This window comes from Schistocerca serialis, chromosome 7 (assembly GCF_023864345.2).
Source record: "Schistocerca serialis cubense isolate TAMUIC-IGC-003099 chromosome 7, iqSchSeri2.2, whole genome shotgun sequence".
NCBI lineage: Eukaryota > Metazoa > Arthropoda > Insecta > Orthoptera > Acrididae > Schistocerca > Schistocerca serialis.
This window is the reverse complement of record NC_064644.1, coordinates 550,605,042-550,627,680: the sequence shown is the minus strand read 5'-3', so window position 1 is coordinate 550,627,680 and position 22,639 is coordinate 550,605,042.

Sequence of the window (22,639 nt, the reverse complement as noted above, 5' to 3'; positions counted from 1 at the left end):
TGTGATTTGTACCACTACCTGTTTTGTGGCACTACGAGCCACATCTTCAGGTGAACGTATGATTTGTACCACTACCAGTCTCATGGCGCAAAAAACCACATCTTCATGTTAACATATGATTTGTACCACTACCGTTTTTTGTGGCGCTAAAAGCCACGTCTTCAGTCGAAAACATGATTTGTACCACTACCGGTTTTGTGGCGATAAAAGCCAAACCTTCAGGTGAACATATGATTTGTAACACTGCCCGTTTTGTGGCGCCCAAAACCACATCTTCAAGTGAACATATGATTTCTACTACTACCGGTTTGGTTGCGCTATAAGTCACATTTTCAGGTGAACATATGATTTCTACCACTACCGGTTTTGTGTCGCTATAAGCCACATCTTCAGGTGAACATATGATTTGTACCACTACCGGGTTTGTGGCGCTATAAGCCACAACTACAGGTGAACATATGATTTGTACCAGTTCATGTTTCGTGTCGCTACAAACACATCTGCAGGTGAGTTATGATTTGTGCCACTACTCGTGTTGTGGCGCTAAATGCTACATCTTCGAATGTACATATGATTTGTACCACTATCAGTTTCGTGGTGCTAAATGCTACATCTTCCGAGAACATATGATTTGTACCACTACCGGTTTCGTGGGGCTAAGAGCCACAACTTCAGGTCAACATATGATTCGTACCACTACCGGTTTCATGGCGCTAAAAGCCAAATCTTCAGGTGAACGTCTGATTTGTACCACTATCAGTTCTGTGGCACTAGGAGTCACATCTTCAGATGAATGTATGATTTGTACTACTACCAGTTTCGTGGCGCTAAAAGCCACACCTTCAGGTGAAAATATGATTTTTACCAATACCGGCTATGTGGCGCTAAAAGCCACATCTTCAGGTGAACATATCATTTGTACCATGACCGGTTTCATGGCGCTATAAGCCGCATCTTCAGGTGAACGTATGATTTGTAACACTACCGGTTTCGTGGCGCTAAAAGCCACATCCTAAGGTGAACATGTGATTCGTACATCTACGGGTTTCGTGGCGCTAAATGCTATATCTTCAGGTGAACATATGATTTGTACCACTACTGGTTTCGTGACGCTAAATGCTACATCTTCAGGTGAACAAATGATTTGTACCACTACCGGTTTCGCAGCGCTGTAATCCACATTTTCAGGTGAACATATGATATTTACCACTACCGGTTTCGTGGCGCTATAAGCCACATCCTAAGGTGAACGTGTGATTTGTACATCTACCGGTTTCGTGGCGCTAAATGCTATATCTTCAGGTGAACGAATGATTTGTACCACTACCGGTTTCGTGGCGCTAAAAGCCACATGTTCAGGTGAAAATATGATTTATGCCACTATCAGCTTCGTGGTGCTAAAACCCACTTATTCAGGTGAACATATGATTTGTACCACTACCGCTTTTGTGACCCTAAAAGCCACGTCTTCAGGTGAACGTATGATTTGTACCCCTACCGATGAGAGCCACAACTTTGGCTCAGCATATGATTTGTACCACTTCCGATTTCATGGCGCTAAGAGCCAAATCTTCAGGTGAACGTGTGATTTGTACTACTACCTGCTTTATGGCCCTGAGTGCCACATTTTCCGGTGAATGTATGATTTGTACCACCACCGGTTTCGTAGCGCTAGAAGCCAAATGATTTTTACCACTACCGGCTTTGTGGCGCTAAAAGCAACATTTGGTTTGTACCACTACCGGTTTCATGGCACTATAAGCCACATTTTCAGGTGAACATATGATTTGTACCACTTCCGGTTTCGTGGCGCTAAATGCTACATCTTCAGGTGAACATATGATTTGTACCACTAATGGTTTTGTGGCGCTAAAATCCATGTCTTCAGGTGGACATATGGTTTTTACCACTACCAGTTTCCTTGCGCTATAAGTCACATCTTCAGGTGAACATATGATTTGTACCACTACCGGTTTCGAGGCGCTATAAGTCACATCTTCAGGTGAACATATGATTTGTACCACTACCGGTTTCGAGGCGCTATAAGCCACATTTTCAGGTGAACATGTGATTTGTACCACTTCCGGTTTCGTGGCGCTAAATGCTACATCTTCAGGTGAACATATGTTTGTACCACAACCAGTTTCGTGGCGCTAAAGGCTACATCTTCAGGTGAACATATGATTTGTACCACTAATGGTTTTGTGGCGCTAAAATCCATGTCTTCAGGTGGACATATGGTTTTTACCACTACCAGTTTCCTTGGGCTATAAGTCACATCTTCAGGTGAACATATGATTTGTACCACTACCGGTTTCGAGGCGCTATAAGTCACATCTTCAGGTGAACATATGATTTGTACCACTACCGGTTTCGAGGCGCTATAAGCCACATCTTCAGGTGAACATATGATTTGTACCACTACCGGTTTCGAGGCGCTATAAGCCACATCTTCAATTGAACATATGATTTGTACCACTACTGGTTTCGTGGCACTATAAGCTACATCTTCAGGTGAACATATGATTTTTACCACAACCGTTTTCGTGGCCGTGTAAGCGACATCTTCATGTGAACGTATGGCTTGTACCACTACCGATTTCGTGGCGCTACAAGCCACATCTCCAGTTGAACTTATGATTTGTACTACCTCCAATTTTGTGGCACTAAAAGCCACATTTTCAGTATATATGATTTGTACTACTACCTGTTTTGTGGCGCTGTAAGCCACATCTTCAGGTGCACATATGATTTGTACCACTTCCGGTTTCGTGGCGCTAAAAGCCACATCTTCAGGTGAACGTATGATTTGTACCGGTTTCGTGGCGCTAAAAGCCATATCTTCAGGGGAAAATATGATTTGTACCACTACCGGTGTCGTGGCGCTAAAAGCCACAACTTCAGGTTTAAATATGATTAGTACCACTACCAGTTTCGTGGCGCTAAAGGCTACTTCTTCAGGTGAACATATGATTTGTACCACTACCGGTTTCGAGGCGCTATAAGCCACATCTTCAGGTGAACATATGATTTGTACCACTACCGGTTTCGAGGCGCTATAAGCCACATCTTCAATTGAACATATGATTTGTACCACTACTGGTTTCGTGGCACTATAAGCTACATCTTCAGGTGAACATATGATTTTTACCACAACCGTTTTCGTGGCCGTGTAAGCGACATCTTCATGTGAACGTATGGCTTGTACCACTACCGATTTCGTGGCTCTACAAGCCACATCTCCAGTTGAACATATGATTTGTACTACCTCCAATTTTGTGGCACTAGAAGCCACATTTTCAGTATATATGATTTGTACTACTACCTGTTTTGTGGCGCTGTAAGCCACATCTTCAGGTGCACATATGATTTGTACCACTTCCGGTTTCGTGGCGCTAAAAGCCACAACTTCAGGTTTAAATATGATTAGTACCACTACCAGTTTTGTGGTGCTAAAAGCCACATCTTCAGGTGAACGTGTAATTTGTACCACTACCGGTTTCGTGGCGTTAAATGCTAAGTCTTCAGGTGAATATACATTAACACCAAAGATGAATATTCATAGCTGTGGTTGCTCCACATGCAGAGTTGTCTGCATCTGTAAACATCTTTCATTAGCCTTTTGCGACCTCGCACTCAAGGGATTCCTTGTGAGTGTAATTCTGTTTCTTTTTTTTATGTGTCCACTACACTAAAAATTTGCTTTTGAATGTAATATTCCGTTTCATACATAAATTCCTTTTATTTTTCTGTGTTTATCTTGCCTTCCATTTGCTATGACGTCGTCATCATTGGCCTTAAGATCACTAATGTTACGAGTAGTTATGTGACGTGCGTCGTATCCATGGTCAAACTTTTCAGTATTTTGGTTTCACTATAGTGAATTTTCTGTCCTTAAAACCACAGTAAAATGATTCCCTGTTAGAGTTCTTCTCCTGACAATGGAAGTAAAATATCTGCAGATCGAAAATAGTTCGTATGACATCCATTTATATGTATCCCTTCGTCGTCACAATCAGTAAGTAGATTTTCTGAGTCATTTTTCGATTACGTATTATATACACACCCTGTAATATAATTTATTCCTTGAATTCACTGTCAATTTTTATGTGTAAACGAATAGATATTCCACATTTCAGCTGTCTGAGGGCCGAAAAGAGATACAGGGTCTAAAATTTTCCCCAATTCTGTACACTCCCTGTAATGTGCTAACTGATATTTAGTAACTGTTTCTCATTTACATCCAGGATCTCTGCTATGGTTTATCTTCTAAAATAATTTTATACCTAGTCATTTGAAACTACTTTGTTTGTGTCCACTCAAATAACTGAGTAGGTGAAACATCTTAGTGTTTACTTAAACTGCTGAGTACAACTGAACCTACTGTCTCTTTACTTATTTTTATGATTTCAACATTGACCTACGGAATTTTGCCTGGCAATGATAATTCAAACTTAACCTATTCATTTATTACCCCCAATATACAAGCCCAACTCAATCTGACTTCTCAAAAATGACAACATGACTTAAAATAATTAACCCAAAAGAATAGCCATGAATTGGAACAAATCCTAACAATGACCCATACTTTTCATAAGTCACTTACCTCACAGAAAATCTTCATAACAAGAACTACAGCAATTACAGCAAGCAACCACTGCAGCCTGCTAAATAAAAGGATTCTAACTATTAAGGCCTCTAACTAATAGGAGGCATATGGTTAGCAAACGAAAGATTTTGTTGAAGAGCAAACAATGTATTTAGCAGATTTTACGTTAATCATGTGACATCCAGTTCCAAAAATTATGTAGTCATCAACAATTCCGCTACCAAAACATTACCAACTACATCCATCATCATTTTTACAATGCATGTTCTACCAGCACTGAGTCTCCACAAAGGACACATGTCCAAGCCGTCCGCTCGCTAACCGTTAACTGCTAGTCCATCCAACCACAGAGTCTCTTACCAAGGGCACAGAGTGCTGTCAGCGATGTTAATTACAGTCTATAGCGCTGCCAACATACAAACATATAAACACGCTACTTACACATTCTCCCACATCCCACTGACAGCATGTACCGCTACCTGTTTTCCGTTAGTGGTTTTTCTTTTTGTTTGTGTTCTTTTATTCTCGACCTAGTCTTCTGCCAATAGTACCAAATGCATAAATTTCTCTAATCTTATCCACCGTTACTTTCCAGAGTTTTACGTGTATTAAAACCACCTTTGTTGGATAAACTTCATTCGTTGGTGAAAATTTGCCTTTCTACCATACCTTGTCCCTTCCGAGTAACTTTGCTTCTTAGACAGCACACTTTTAATCTCTTTCGTTATTCTCATTGTCCTTGTTTATCTAGTCGGTATTTATTTATAATCCAGTAGCCCATTTCCATCTCTCATTAGTTAATCCAAACTCTACGCTATGCCCTTCAATTTTTTCTCTTCCTTTATATCTTCCTCTAGCTAAACAGCAATAGTAGCACACTGCAAACGTGCTCCGAACAATTCTTAACTTGAGCTATTTCCATTTTCTTTTTCTCGTAGAATTGTCGGTATTAATGTATGGATATGTGTATTCTATATTCAAATAAATTGGTATTAAATCTCCAGGGACATGATTCGTAATCTCATAGAGCTTTTTTTTCAGGCCAACTAAGAACTATGTCAAGAAAACAGTTTATTTCACTTTTCCTTCGTCCTTCTTCAAAACTCTCATTGTTTTAAGAATGAGCTATTTTCCTCTCATCTGACCATTTCACTACAGTCGCTGTATGCTCCTGGAAACATCTGAATTTCGAGGCTATTAGTCTATATTGTCTCTGTTGAGCTTCGTCTCCTGTTAAACCTGTATTTCTTCTAAGTTTTTTGAGTCTTACCTTCAAGCCATTTTCTTTGGTTCTTTTCCTGTTTTGGAAGAATGTGTGGATCTTCTTTTCTAATTTGTATTCCTTCATTGTCACTGCGTTTCCAAAGAGTGTAACACGTGTTTTCCATAGGTCATCACTTACTTTAGGGCAGAATGGTTATATTTACTCATTTGGATTTCAAAACGGCACAGGCACGTGCATTATAGATTGGACCTACTATTTTTACAAGATTCACGAGGCTTATAATCAAATGGTGTGCCTATGAAGTATCGCCTCAGCCATGCGACTTGATTCGTGATTTACTGTCGGAAAGATCACACAGTTTTCATTAACTGACAGAAAGTCATCGAGCAAAACAGAAGTGATATCTGTTGTTCTCCAAGTAAGTGGTATAGGTCCTCTGCTGCTCCTAATCTATGCTAACTGTTTATGAGACATTCCGAACAGTCCTCTTAGACTCTTTGCGGATTATGCTGTCATTTACTGTCTAGTAAAGTCATCATAAGCTCAAAATTAGTTGCAAAATAATTTAGGCAAGATATCTGTATGGTGCGAAAAGTGGCAGCCAACACTAAGTAATGGGAAATGTGTGCGCCCATTCACATGAGTACTAAAAGGAACACGTTAAGTTTCAGTTAGACGATAAACCGCACAAAGCTGAAGACTGTCGGTTCAATTAAATACCCAGGAATTACTATTACGAACAACTTAAATCGGAACGACGACATACATAATCTTGTGGTGGAAGGAAAACCAGACTTCGTTTGATTGGCATAACACGTAGAAGAAGCAACGGGTCTATTAAAGACACTGCTTACACTAGGCTTGTCCGTTCTCTGCTGGAGTAAAGTTGTGTAGTGCGGTATCCTTACAGAATTGGATTGGCAGAGGACATCGAAGAACTTAAAAAGACAGTTCATTTTGTATTATCGCGAAAGAGTGGAGGGAGTGTCACGGTTACGATACGCGAGTTGGTGTGTCAAGCATTAATACAATTTTTTTAGGCGGCGAGATCTTTTCATGAAATTTCAATCTTCGACGTTCTCCTCCGAATGCGTAAATAGGTTGTTGACACCCACATACATAGGGAGAAACGATCATAAAATAAGTTCGTGCGGAAATATTTAAATGTTCGCTTTTCCCGCGCACTGTTAGGAACTGGAGTGGTAGAAAAATTGTGTGAAAGTGATTCGATGAACCCTCTGCCACACACTTAAGTGTAAATTGCAGAGTAATTATGTAGATGTAGCAGATTCGTCTTTCTCTTTTTTCCAAATCTTATGACGCCGATTTGCGTCCAGATAAAAGTAGTTTTTCCAACCCATAGAGGTCTTTTGGTTTTACAAATGTATTTTAATAGCTTATTTGAACATGGAGATTAATACAGTTCGTACACCACGATCGCAGTGTAGACACTTTTATTGTTCCAAGACGATCGGTTTCAACAGTCTTGTGCTGCCATCCTCTCATCTGAGGAGAAAACATAAAGATAATAAGAAGGGGTATAGGGAGACTATAATTAATTTCACGGATTATATGTAGTACAAAATTTCACGTATCTTATGGAACTTGTGATATAATTGCCAATTGCCATGTTACATTACATGAAATCAAAGCATAAAAGGCACCCTGAATTGGACAGTATAAAGCAGGATTTAGGAGTAGCAGATCCCTTCCAAAGAAAATTATAAACGTTAAACAAATAAGTAGAAATATGAAAAATGAAATAGAAAGATGTTGCCAAAATCTATTTTGAAAAGGCTCATGATTCGATCAATAGATGCTACCTCCTCAAAACAATGAAGGAATCTGCAGCAGATGGGAAAACTTCACCAATAACTAACTAGATTCTTACAAACACAGGATCTAAAGTTAAATTTCTTGGAACAAACCCTAATACAGACTTGTATCAGGAGTATGACAAGGAGACTGTTTGTCACCATTGTTGTTCAATTTTGTACTGGTAAAATCTTCAAGAGAATGGAAACTAGAGCAAAAAAAATTAATAACTACTTAAAGTTGGATTGATCTAAGAAACAACAAACTGTTTAGTCTCAGCAGACGATGTCGTATTAACAGACTGAACCTCAGAAAATGCAAAGAAAAGACTGGAACTTCTGAAGGACACAGCTGAAAACGCAAACCTACAAATATCTTTTGAAAATACAGAATAGAAGACCAATGCAACCAACTCACCTGGCCGAAAATATAATCATAATAAGTGAAAAAGAAGCAGTTAAAAACAGAACTGAAAAAAATATTAAATAAAAAGAGCATACGTAAAATCCAAAAACCTGTACAAAAATGGTTTTTGAAAGACGTTAAATGAATATGTAAGATACAGATGCCGTGCTGTGGGCGATCGGTATCACTGGAAGTGAAGAACACACTTCGTACCCGCGATCGCAGTGTAGAAATTTTTATTGTTCCAAGCATGGATTACAGACTTATGGGTTGCATGAAGTATTCATGTATACGCACTATTACGACACATACATATCTTTCCATAAGCGTACACATATCTTGATAAAATGCCCGCGTCCCATCCGTGCATGTTGGCTGCGAACATGACTCCCCCGGCGAGAACCAAGTCTTTCGCGATAGCACAGTTGTATAGAACAATTTCGTACTTCTTGCCACCTTAATTCAGGGTAAAATCTCGAGTTTTCGACGATTAACTCCATCGTCTTCGTCAGGAGCAACTAACTCTCTGAAGTTACACTACCAGCATAATGTTAATGCGGAGGCGGCTGACTCGCTACAAGGATCCTACTTTTCCTCTGGATAGCGTGTGTAGAACAGGCTGAATATCACATGCTGTGGATGCAAGCAATGGACAGCGGTTAACCAGGTATAAAGGCGGATTTTTCAAAGTGCCCTAAATAACAATTAGGGATGACACCTGACCATACATATAAAATTACCATGGGCTTATGCTCCATATAAAATCTGTAGTAATTAAATACCGTGTGCTTATTGACAGTTGGAAAACAACAATAATAGTAACAAATTAAGAAATAACCTATATCTTTAAGTAAGCTACGTGGCGTGGAAAGAAATCCGCACTAGTGCGAGCGTGAATGCTAAACCAGCCACACCTGGTGGGCACCTGCGAAGTATCATCCATGGAAAAGGAGAGGGGGAGGGGGAGTACCGAAAAACCACGGGGCGTTGAACTTACTTCAAAAGTCGTCTAATCCAGATCCTAGCCTTATCGGGTGTGAGGTGTCTATCACAGAGTTAGTCGAAATGATAGATACTTTAAAAATTTGTCTAGACGACTACAATAAAATGAAAGGTGTAAATGTGTCGTAATAGTGCGTATACATGAATACTTCATGCAGCACATAGAGGATGTCTGCAATCCATGCTTGTAACAATAATAGTGTGTACACTGCTATCGCGGGGTACGAAGTGTGTTCTTCACTTCCAATGATACTGGTCGCCCAACAGCACAGAAGCTGTACCTCACGCATTTATTTAACATCTAGGAAAACATTTATGTACAGATTTTTGAATTTTACGTATGCTCTTTTCGTTTTTTCTGTTCTGTTTTTAAATGTTTTGCCGGCCGCGGTGGCCGTGTGGTTCTAGGCGCTGCAGTCCGGAACCGCGAGACTGCTACGGTCGCAGGTTCGAATCCTGCCTCGGGCATGGACGAGTGCGATGTCTTTAGGATAGTTAGGTTTAAGTAGTTCTAAATTCTAGGGGACTGATGACCTAAGATGTTAAGTCCCTTAGTGCTCAGAGCCGCTTGAACCATTTTTTAAATGTTTCTTTTTCACTTTGTATGATTTATTTTCAGCCAGATGAACTGCTTTCATTTGTTCTTCTATTCTGTATTTTCAAAAGATATTTGTAGGTTTGCGTTTTCGACTCTGTCCTTCAGAAGTTCTAGTGTTTTCTTCGCATTTTCTGAGGTTCAATCTGTCAATACGTGATCGTCTGCCAAGGCTAAACAGTTTGCTGTTTCTTTAGATCAATCCAGCTTTATGTAGTTATTAATTTCTTTGTTTTTCTTCCTCTATTTTCCATTCTCTTCAATAGTTTTCCAGTACAAAATTGAACAACAGTGGTGACAAACAGTCTCCTTGTCCTACTCCTGATAGAAGTTTGGACTAGGGTTTGTTCCAAGAAATCTAACTTTAGATCCTATGTTTGTAAGAATCTAGTTAGATATTTGTGGAGTTTTCCCATCTACTGCAAATTCCTTTAATGTTTTGAAGAGGTAGCATCTATTGGTCGAATCATGGGCCTTTTCAAAATAAATATATTTTGGCGACATCTTTCTATTTCATCTTTCATATATCTACTTATTTGTTTAACGTTTATAATTTGCTTTGGAAGGGATCTGCTAATCCTAAATCCAAATTGAGTCTCTCCTATTTGTTTATCTAATTAAGAATTTAATATGTTCAGAAGAGCTTTCGATAAGATTTTGTATTCTGCGTGTAGAAATTAAATTCCCCTATGATTACTGATATCTGTTTTGCTCCCCTTTTTTTTCAAGTGGATAAAATAACGCAACCTTCCAGTTTTCCGCAATTCTTTCGGTGTCCCAGACCCTATGTAGCTTTCGTTTTACAATTGTGACATCCAGATTTCCACTGGATTTTAGAATTTCTGCTGTGAGGCCATCTTTGACTGAGCTTTGTTCTGATTAAACTGTTTGATGTAACTTTTAATCATGTCAGTGCAAGGCCGTTTTGAAATTTCATTTGGAATTTTGTCATGGAATTCTAGTTGTTTGGTTGGTTTTTCATTAATCAATATCTTTTCTAAATGCACTGGCAGTAGCTTATAGTTTCTTTCATTGCTAAGTGAGATTTTTGCATTTTCTTTTGTCAAACATAGCGACTGCGGTATGTACCCAGGCATACAGTTCTTGAATGTTTTGTGATAGTCTCCTGTTCTGAAAGTATTTGTATGGAGTGTAGCCATGTATTGAAGGGAAACATGGCCGATAAATAGTTTGGACAAGAAGAGAATAGAAGCTTTCGAAATGTGGTGCTACAGAAGAATACTGAACATTAGATGGGTAGATCACATAACTAATGAGGAGGTATTGAATAGAATTGGGGAGAAGAGGAGTTTGTGGCACAACTTGACAAGCAGAAGGGACCGGTTGGTAGGACATGTTCTGAGGCATCAAGGGGTCATACATTTAGCATTGGAGGGCAGCGCGGAGGGTAAAAATCGTAGAGGGAGAATAAGAGATGAACACCCTAAGCAGATTCAGAAGGATGTAGGTTGCAGAGTATTAGGAGATGAAGGATAGAGTAGCATGGAGAGCTGCATCAAACCAGTCTCAGGACTGAAGACCACAACAACAACAGTCTCCTGTATTTTATTTTTTAAAACGTTTATCTATAAAATTTATTGTAATGATTGTAGAATATAATTTCCTATGATGTAGAGTGCTACGTTTGATTCTTAGACAGAATTCCATTAATTACATGTCATTTCCACATCATTTGCAGGATGTAAAACGCCTCTGCTCAGAGCTGCGTGACAGAGTGGGAGTGTGTCACAAAGTTAATAAGACAGGATTTAGCCACGCCGATTTCTTGAGCAGTGACGACGCCCGGAAATACGTGTACAACGTTTTGCTTGGAGCCCTTGACCGTGAACAAAGTCAACCACGAGCCTCAGCCGAGGCAGACGGACCTGAAACTGCACCAGAGGGCGAAATGGTTACGAGCTTATCAAAGCGAGGAGCTGCAGCTTCACTAGTACGGGGAAGGGCGGCAGTTTCACCAGTGCGAGGTAGGACTGCAAACACAGCAATGCGATTTCATGCTACAAAATCACCAGAACGACATTTGTCTGTAGTCTCACCAGTACGAGGAATAGATGTGACGTCACCAGAGCATGAAGAGGCTGCTAGCTCACCAGGGGAAGAAATGGCTGTCGTGTCACCAGAGCGGGAAATGGGTGAAACTTCACCACAGGAGGAAATGGTTGTGATCTCATCAGAGCAAGGAACTACAACTTCGCTTGCGCGAGGAAGAACGATAATTTCACCAGGGCGTGGAAGGACTATGCGATGCAAGACTGCAACAAAGCAACACTCGTCCGTAGTCTCACCACTGCGAGGAACAGCCGCAGTGTCAGCAGAGGAAGAAATGGTTGCAATGTCACCAGAGCGGGGAATAGCTGAAACTCCAAGTGAGGAAGAAAGGGTTGCAACATCGTCAGAGCAAGGAGCTGCAACTTCACTAGCAGTAGGAAGGGCGACAATTTCACCAGTGCGAGGAAGGCCTGCAAAGACAGCAGTGCGATTTAAGTCTCCAGCCTCACCAGAGCAACAATCGGCTAAAGTATCACCGCTGCGAGGAACAACTTCAATGTCACCAGAGCAAGAATGGGCTCCTACATCACCAGTGGAAGAAATGGTTGCAATATCACCAGAGCGAGGAATGGCTACATCTTCACCAGAGGAAGAAACGTTTGGAAGCTCACCAGAACGAGGAAGGGCAGCGGCTTCATTGGCACGAGGAAGGGCTTCAACCCTATCAGCCCGGGAAAGGGCTGCAATGGCACTGGCGCGAGGAAGGGCTGCAATTTCACGAGTGCGAGGAAGGGGTGCAGCCTCGCCAGACCAAGAACTAGTTGCAGCTTCACCTAAGGAAGTCACTGACCCGAACACGCGAGCACGAGAAAGGGCTGCAAGCTCACGAATGCAAGTAATAGCTGCAACCTCAGAGGAAGAATTGGATCTACTCTCACCAGTCAAAGTGTGTCGATACTATCCAACAGCTGGATGGTTACAAAGGATATGCTACGAGGAATACATATAAAATGTTATAGTTGGTCACATAGCAAAATTAATACAGCTCTTACTGTGTCATTATTGTGAATGCTAATGATAATTATAAAATAAAGCGTATTAGAACTTCTTGGGAATATGCATACATTGTCAATTATTTACATTTTACGTGAACGTAGCAGCATAAAAAGTTAAAGAAATTTACAGAATCTTTCACAAAGAGACTCAAAGTGCAGTTCAGTAGACAGCAATACTGGGGCTCACACGTGAAATTAGATCTTCTTACATAAACCAAATAAGATTTAGAATCATTGAGTCAATGGATAGTGCAGCTCATTGCACATTTTAGGTTGAAGATAAATAAAAGAAGGGTGAAAAATAGTAGAAAAGAGATTAAGAAATTACTGCACACATCAGTTCAGAAAGTAAAGGTTGAAGATGTGATAGAATCCAGTTGTATATATGGAGTATGATAATTGACATAGGAAGCAATGAGACTCAAAAACATATGGGGAAAAGCCAGAAGAGTTTCAAACTGAGAGAATTTCGGAGCACAAAACTGTATTTAAGTTAAAAATGAAACATTGGAAAATCTCATATGAAACTGGATGCATTTAAAATGTACTGTTATAAAAGAAAGTATGAAACTTACAAGTTATAACGACCATCTCGGTATTCCTCCAGGGTCTCTATATTAGGTTACAGTCTCTCCTTACTTTTCCACAAATTTCCGTTCAGCTAATCTCATTAAATAATTCCTCCAGGATACTATGACGACTGTTTCAAGCGAGAACATAGATTGTTAAGGGGTCACGAATTATGACTTACTCAAACACTCAGTAAACTTTTGACAACATTCAGCATTTCAATCTACATGCCACAACTTGCTACCGATCGCTTCCACACTGAAACTTAAGCAACAACCAATTGCGGCACGGACACGCTACAAAATCATTAAGACGGCTACTGACAAGGGAATCTCCCCATCGCACCCCCCTCAGATTTAGTTATAAGTTGGCACAGTGCATAGGCCTTGAAAAACTGAACACTGATCAATCGAGAAAACAGGAAGAAGTTGTGTGGAACTATGAAAAAAATAAGCAAAATGTACAAACTGAGTAGTCCATGCGTAAGATAGGCAAAATCAAGGCTAGTCTGAGCTCAGGAGCGCCGTGGTCCCGTGGTTAGCATGAGCAACTGTGGTTCAAGTCTTTCCTCCAGTGAAAACGTTAATTTTTTATTTTCAGACAATTATTATCTGTCCGTCCGATGCAAGGTAACTGCGCCGTTGTATGGCGACGCTACATCTAAACGGAAAATTTTGAAAACGTTAAAAACACATGTTTTGACAGACCACAGGGAAAACTGCCACTGTGAAACTGTTGCATTCATTTGTTGCAAGTTTATGTGACAAATTCTTATTTTTTCATCACTTTTTTGGGAGTGATTATAACATCCACAAGAAAACCTAAATCGGGCAAGGTAGAAGAATCGTTTTACCCATTCGCCAAGTGTACAAGTTAGGTGGGTCGACAACATATTCCTGTCATGTGACGCACATGCCGTCACCAGTGTCGTATAGAATATATCAGGCGTGTTTTCCCGTGGAGGAATCGGTTGATCTATGATCTTGCGATCAAATGTTTTCGGTTCCCATTGAAGAGGCACGTCCTTTCGTCTACTAATCGCACGGTTTTGCGGTGCGGTCGCAAAACACAGACACTAAACTTATTACAGTGAACAGAGACGTCAATGAATGAACGGACAGATCATAAGTTTGCGAAAGTAAACAAAGTAAACTTTTCACTCGAGGCAAGACTTGAACCAAGGACCTCTCGTTGCGCAGCTGCTCACGCTAGCCACGGGACCACGGCACTCCTGAGCTCATACTCTCCTTGATATTGCCTCTCTTGCGCATGGACTACTCAGTTTGTATATTTTGCTTATTTTTTCATAGTTCCACACAACTTCTTCGTGTTTTCTCGATTGATCTGTGTTCAGTTTTTCAAGGCCTATCCACTGTGCCAACTTATAACTAAATCTGAGGGGGGTGCGATGGGGAGGTTCCCTTGTGAGCAGTGCCGACGAATGCACATCCAAGATGGCCGAGAGCCCAACTGCAACTAATTCGCACCACAACAACTACTGGTCTCCAGCGTGTTGTCAACAAGCAAAGATAAACTTATACTGGTAGCCAGTGGAGAACTCCATCAACATCTATATATATCTAAATTATTAACATATGGCAAATACATTGCCATGTGAGGACATCACAAAGTATTATAAAGAATATCAGAGGACAACGGTTTGTGGGGAAACCGGTATCAGAAAAAATGAGAAAACATTCAGAAATTATTAACATTATAGTGAAGGGAGGATTGGTAGAGAAAAGTTGTAGTGTTGGGCACATATCGCACTATTATCGAAGATGTTGCCTATAAATAATCTATAGTCACTGAAAGATAAACATTTAATAGAAACTGCTGCAGCGCTGCATCTAACAAGCCAATCGTGTGATTACCTTAAAGAAAAAAGTATCTAGGTCTCAATATGGATGCAGGATAATGAATGGACAGAAAGTCTCATTATGGCAACGTTTTCACTAACATTGCCACAATACGTTTGTAGTATTATTTCAGAGACTGTTATAGATAATAAAACTATGAAATGGCACGAAAAAGTGACATTCACTTTATTTTTCTCAAATTTATTCCGTTTCGGCCTTCACATTACAGCTAAAGGGCCAATATGGAATACTTTTTCAAATATTTGGAAAAGGGAAAGAGAATTGCGCTCCACGCACACTGTAAGCAAACTTTCGGTGAGGTGACTGAATGAGACAACTGAATCGATAGAAACAGAATAACAATTATCGCTGTCCCCACTTTCCTCTCTACCAACTGTCGCTGGCAGGCAGTATTCGGTTTAGGACAGTGGTTCTAATTCATTTTGACACAAATAGTACTGAAAGAGATCAGGGATCAATCAATAACGGCAAAAAAGCTTAGTACTTAACAAAGCTTCCAACTGAAAAATTATTAACATTTCTACTTCTTTAAGTGAGGTAATGTAATACTATTCAGTTAAAATTTGAAAGAAGTAAAAGTCTCATGCTTTTGCCCGTACATTATTAAATCTAGAAACAAATATTTACTGAAGCAGTAGGTGCTGGCTATATAACCACCTGTTTTTAATAGTCTGCTTGCGGTTCGCCAATGCACATCGAAAGTCATGTTCTAATCTTATTCCGTTCTTTGCCTTATCTTTCTGGCTACCAAAGTCGAAAATTCATTTTTCTCCTAGCAATGGTGTTAAATGGAATCTTCTATGCCAATGGATACTCGCCATCAATATTTCCCTAACATGTTTCCATTTATCATTTATAAAAAAATCTATTTACAGTGTGTTTTCTTCGCAGAGTCCTAGTAATGGTACTTTGGCTGGACTTTCAATATCTGAAAAGATTTCTTTATTAACGAAAACGGTCTTAGAACATTTACTTGTCAGTTAATCAAATCAGGAAATAAGTAATAGAAATGAATAGTATAAGAAAAACAAATAAACAGGACGGCTCTAGAATGCTTTTGGTAAACTAAATAACGTTTTCAAACTAAAGCCATCAATGCGTACGAAACTGAGCGTTTTCAGTGAGTGTATATCATCAGTTTAAACGTGCCGCAATGAGACAGTATTTTTAACTGTGAAAGGCATTCCCAAACAGGTGGTTGCCCAGCGAGCCATGGAGAGATGCATGATGGGAATTACTGTGACAGACAGAGAGAAAGGCAGATTAATGGGTCAAGGAGCAGACTGTACTGGAGGAGGTAATTAGTATTCTAATTAACATTGGATGGGGGACCACGAGCTATGTAGCTAGGCGAACGAATGGTTGTGAGAGGTGAACTTGCGTCTGAAAACTAATTGCGGGTACAAGAATGAACACCTGTCATAGCTGCTATCTTCTACCTAAATACTTCGGGACGGAGAGACAACAGCATACTGAGGAAGTGCCCTAACAAACACCGTATGAAACGGAATTGGGTACGCGGAACGTGTGATAGAGACGCCCGCACTCCGCATGTGGGATAAATTTTATTCGTTGTGTTGCACGCGCAACGGAAAACGAAAAATCAGGCCCTACTCTAGACTAACATTTCATTCACAAAAATTGCATAAAGGAAACGCGGCCCTGTCATCTCAGCGAGGAATTTACTAAAGTAAGGAAAAGTCATCTATGGTTTCATTCAGTCTGGAACCGCGCGACCGCTACGGTCGCAGGTTCGAATCCTGCCTCGGGAATGGATGTGTGTGTCGAGCTTAGGTTAGTTAGGTTTTAGTAGTTCTAAGTTCTAGGGGACTGATGACCTCAGATGTTAAGTCCCATAGTGCTCAGAGCCAGTTTTTAGGGTTTCATAGGGGTTTGAGGTTCTTAACTGTGGGACTGATCCACTCAATGATTAGGGGGTAAATTTTCTCAGTTGAAAAGGGGAGAACTGAGTGTCACTTTAAAATTTATTATTTATATATTGGAACAAGAAAAAGATGTACGAAGAGGGGCTAACAAATTACAGTTTGGAAAATGGAGTCCTGTACACACGACAACACGAAATACACGTGCACACGCCGCACCGCATTCGGTAAGATGGCTAACGTAACTGAGGGAATTAAGAACCAAGACCTTCGCTAAAAGCTAAGAAGAAAGGGGAGAAGGGGAGAGAAGGGTAAAAGCAATGGCAGTGCCTTCTGACTCAAGTACAGCACACACGGTAAGAAATGTCATCGCTTGAGCTGTCGCTACGTATCTGGAATGAATTATGATCAAGCAGCAAGAGGCAAAGAGATTAAGCATCTGATGGACTCTCAAACTGCATACATGGGGTACTTGCTTCCCACAGCGGTAATAAATGGCTGTAATGAGTCACTAAAAACATTTGGAAGAGAAATGGAATAAAAGTAACTGATAAATTGAAAGCAAGGAAGGAGCTACAACTCTGCACTGAGACTAACATTGATAGCCGCTATTAGCACTGAGGGTGCTGCATGGCCCTGTATTGATCCACGCCATTTATTGAAGGGTGTGTATCACGTACGTCAAATATAGAGCTCAGAGTAAAGATATGCGTGATTGTAAACATCGGGCCACATACAGTGGCGAAGTGTTGCTCGACAATTGCGGCGTCTACCTGCTTAAGAGCCGGCCGGGGTGGCCGAATGGTTCTAGGCGCTACAGTCTGGAACCGCGCGACTGCTACGGTCGCAGGTTCGAATCCTGCCTCGGGCATGGATGTGTATGATGTTCTTAGGTTACTTAGGTTTAAGTAGTTGTAAGTTCTACGGGACTGATGACCTTAGATGTTAAGTCCCATAGTGCTCAGAGCCATTTGAACCATTTTTGAACGTGCTTAAGAGTATTTGTAATGTCCGTGGAGCAAGGAGGAACGAAGTAGTTCTGGTACCATGGAAGATTTCCGCCACCAAGAAAGACGAATATGCTGTATATAAGCGATTGTTGTTATATACTATTCGCAGACAGAATGTTAACGAAAGATCTTTGATAGAGTGATATTAGTTGGTTCCTATGTAACTTGCAAACTTTTGTGAAAGTTTGTGACAATATACAGAGTTATTGGAACCAATAAGAACTTAATTTAAATAGAGAAGCAGTTTAAAAATGTTCAAATGTGTGTGAAATCATATGGATCTTAACTGCTAAGGTCATAAGTCCCTAAGCTTACACACTACTTAACCTAAATTATCCTAAGGACAAACACACATATCCATGCTCGAGGGAGGACTCGAACCTCCGCCGGGATCAGTCGCACAGTCCATGACTGCAGCGTCTCAGACCGCTCGGCTAATCCAGCGCGGCTGAGAGAAGCAGTGTTTTTGTTCAAATGGCTCTGAGCACTGTGGGACTTAACTTCTGAGGTCATCAGTCCCCTAGAACTTACAACTACTTAAACCTAACTAACCTAAGGACATCCAACACACCCACGCTCGAGGCAGGATTAGCTGTTCAAATGGTTCAAATGGCTCTGAGCACTATGGGACTTGACTTCTGTGGTCATCAGTCCCCCTACAACTTAGAACTAGTTATACCTAACTAACCTAAGGACATCATACACATCCATGCTCGAGGCAGGATTCGAACCTGCGACCGTAGCGGTCTTGCGGTTCCAGACTGCAGCGCCTAGAACCGCTCGGCCACTCTGGCTGGCTTCCGAGCTATGGTGACGAAGACGCGTGATGCTGCTATTGGCGACTCTGCTTTGAAAATAACGTCTCCAGACACGGCACACGTGTGCTGCAGGTCAGAATGAGACTCCTCTGCTGCTCGAGCTGTCGTCGTGACCTTGATGTCGCAGGACTGCAGGCCCAGAGGTTGCACAAATTCAGGCACGCGGCAGCACCTTATTTACGGAGTGTATCCGTCTACACCGTGTCCCACCCCGTAGCAGCTGCGAAACAGTTTCGGTTCAATTATTGGTAAGACACAGTTGAAGGGGTATCCACATCAAAGCACAGCCCTCGAAATGCGCAAACCTGAAATGTGTACAGATATTGCTTCACCAGCGATTCACCTTTTTGCGTCCATTGCGCACACGAACACTGAGTTCATCCACGCAAAAAGAAGGGCACACAGTCGACAGTTTATTCAGTATTAAAAACTGTCTCTCTGTAGCCTGAACTATACGGTGCAGATATTGATTTAAATAAATGTTCTGTACGTGACTACCCGCACGATGACCATCACACGCCAACAATAGACGTTCCTCTCGTCTCTGCCCCGCCGCTTCATTATTCAGTTACGACAATCTAAAACAGGTTCTCTTGTACCAAAGACACATACAGATTCATTGAAACATTTATATTCTTGTAATATTTCAATGTCATGAAATTTATTGCGAAAGCGACGGGAACAGAACAAAATACTAGAGAAAAAATATTAATATAGCTTCCCTAGAGCTACATCTTGCAAGTAGCACTCTATATGAAAATCACTGACTGTCCTGTGTGCAGTCTGTGGCTGGTTTGCACTGTTGGAATTTGCTATTGTAGTGTTGCGCAGTTGGAGGTGAGCCGCCAGCAGTGGTGGATGTGGGGAGAGAGATGCCAGAGTTTTGAGAGGTTACTATGAGCGGGCGATCTGGACGTGTGTCCGTCAGAGAGAGTAAATTTGTAAGACTGGATGTCATGAACTGATATATATGTATTATGACTTTTGAACATTATTAAGGTTAATACATTGTTTGTTCTCTATCAAAATCTCTCATTTGCTAACTATGCCTATCAGTAGTTAGTGTCTTCAGTAGTTAGAATCCTTTATTTAGCTGGCAGTATTGGCGCTCGCTGTATTGCAGTAGTTCGAGTAACGAAGATTTTTGTGAGGTAAGTGATTCATGAAAGGTATCGGTTATTATTAGCCAGGGCCATTCTTTTGTAGGGATTATTGAAAGTCAGATTGCGTTGCGCTAAAAATATTGGGTGTCAGTTTAGTGATGATCAGAATAAGTAAAGAGAGAAATGTCTGAGTACGTTCAGTTTTGCTCAGCTGTTTGAAAATCAAATAACGTAAGGGGTTTACCAGCACAGTAATTCACTAATTTTTCTAAGGGGACGTTTCAATCTTCACAAACTCCAGTTTCCTTATAGACCGCAATAAATCAATAGCATAGTGGCAGGCTGCTATAAATTTTTGTGGACGAGATGAATTGCTCATAATAAAACTGAAAGTTTATTTGAACGAATTTTATAAACACTCTTCACTAATGCCTACTGTGGTCTTAGAATGGTGTTAATAGCAAAGTCCCGCAACAACTGCGTTGAAACCAATAATCTTAAAGAATGTATAATGACTCAGACCGACCTGGTATATAAATGTGTAAAATTTCCGAGTAAATGCTTTATTCGCACTGTTCGCCAAGCGGAAAATGAATTCAAATCCGAACTATCCGGGGCAGCAAGTAAGAAATATAAACCTCAACTGTCGATGACAAAAATAATTACAAGTCCTGGCTGATCCACTATCTCCAAATTATCAGAAGATGCGAGAGATCGTCAAGCCATTAATAAATACGGAGTTCCAGACGGGGCTGTCACGTGAAATACGGAAACACTAGATCAGAATTCACTTCTGGGAATATTAAAAGTTCTAAGAAACGCACACGAAAAATCGACGAAGTTCGCGAAGCCTACAAATAACATGAGCGCCCAGACTGCAGCTCGACTGTGAAACATTTACAAGGGCTAAGGAGACACGCATTTCGAGGGTAAGAACCAGCGACCTCCTTGTGGGTGATGGTGATAGCGTGCAGAGAGAAGTGCGGGAGGAAAAGATGGACAGTCATAGAGACGGAGGGAGTAGATGGACACAAATATGGAGAGGAGGAGATGGCCAGAAACAAGAGGAAGTGGAAATGGACAGTGGAAAGGAAGAGGAAGAAATGGACAGAGAAAGGGGAGGGACAGAGAAAGGAAAGAGTACGAGGTGGGCAGAGAGAGGGGGGAGGAAGAGATGGACAGAGAGAGAGAGAGGAGATGGAAAGAGAGATGGTGAGGACGAAATGGACAGATAGAGGGGGCAGGAGAGAGGGGGTAAGAGGATATGAACAGATGGACTTAGAGGGGTGAGAATGAGATATAGAGGGTGGGTAGAGATAGACAGAGGAGGAGGAAACGGATAGAGAGAGAAGGAACAGATGGATAGGGGATAGGAGCGGATGGTTAGAGAGAGAGGAACTGGGGAGAAGATTGACAGAGAATTAGTGGGGGTTGAGGGGGAGTGCAGACAGAGCGGGAGAAGGAGATGGACAGAGAGGGTGGAGGAGGAGATGGGCAAATAGAAAGGGAAGTAGGACATCGTCAAATGGAATTTAAATAAATATGTACTGGGCAATGCCTCGTACTCAGCTACTAACATAATAACTTATTTGAAACGTACTTTGTACAAATAGCGTGTATGTAATCAGTTAATCAGATAACATGTTTAACAGCAAAATTTCTTCAATCAAAGCAGATGCGTATAACAACATAGTTGTTTTGATAAATATATGGTGCTCAAAACTAGAGAGATACTTGTTATGCAACAGCTAGTGCAAAGATTGCCATGGAAACAAATGTATAATACGTATGTGTCCTTTCACGACAGTGGAAAAATCTGATAGTTTGGTCACAATACACTTCATAGGTCACTCCTCTGCAGAGTGAAAATCTCATTCTGGAAACATCCCCCAGGCTGTGGCTAAGCCATGTCTCCGCAATATCCTTTCTTTCAGGAGTGCTAGTTCTGCAAGCCCCCCCATGAACCATGGACCTTGCCATTGGTGGGGAGGCTTGCGTGCCTCAGCGATATAGAGCACAACAGAGGTACAACCACAACGGAGGGGTATCTGTTGAGAGGCCAGACAAACGTGTGGTTCCTGAAGAGGGGCAGCAGCCTTTTCAGTAGTTGCAAGGGCAACAGTCTGGATGATTGACTGATCTGGCCTTGTAACAATAACCAAAACGGCCTTGCTGTGCTGGTACTGCGAACGGCTGAAAGCAAGGGGAAACTACGGCCGTAATTTTTCCCGAGGGCATGCAGCTTTACTGTATGATTAAATGATGATGGCGTCCTCTTGGGTAAAATATTCCGGAGGTAAAATAGTCCCCCATTCGGATATCCGGGCGGGGACTACTCAAGAGGATGTCGTTATCAGGAAAAAGAAAACTGGCGTTCTACGGATCGGAGAGTGGAATGTCAGATCCCTTAATCGGGCAGGTAGGTTAGAAAATTTAAAAAGGGAAATGGATAGGTTAAAGTTAGATATAGTGGGAATTAGTGAAGTTCGGTGGCAGGAGGAACAAGACTTCTGGTCAGGTGACTACAGGGTTATAAACACAAAATCAAATACGGGTAATGCAGGAGTAGGTTTAATAATGAATAGGAAAATAGGAATGCGGGTAAGCTACTACAAACAGCATAGTGAACGCATTATTGTGGCCAAGATAGAAACGAAGC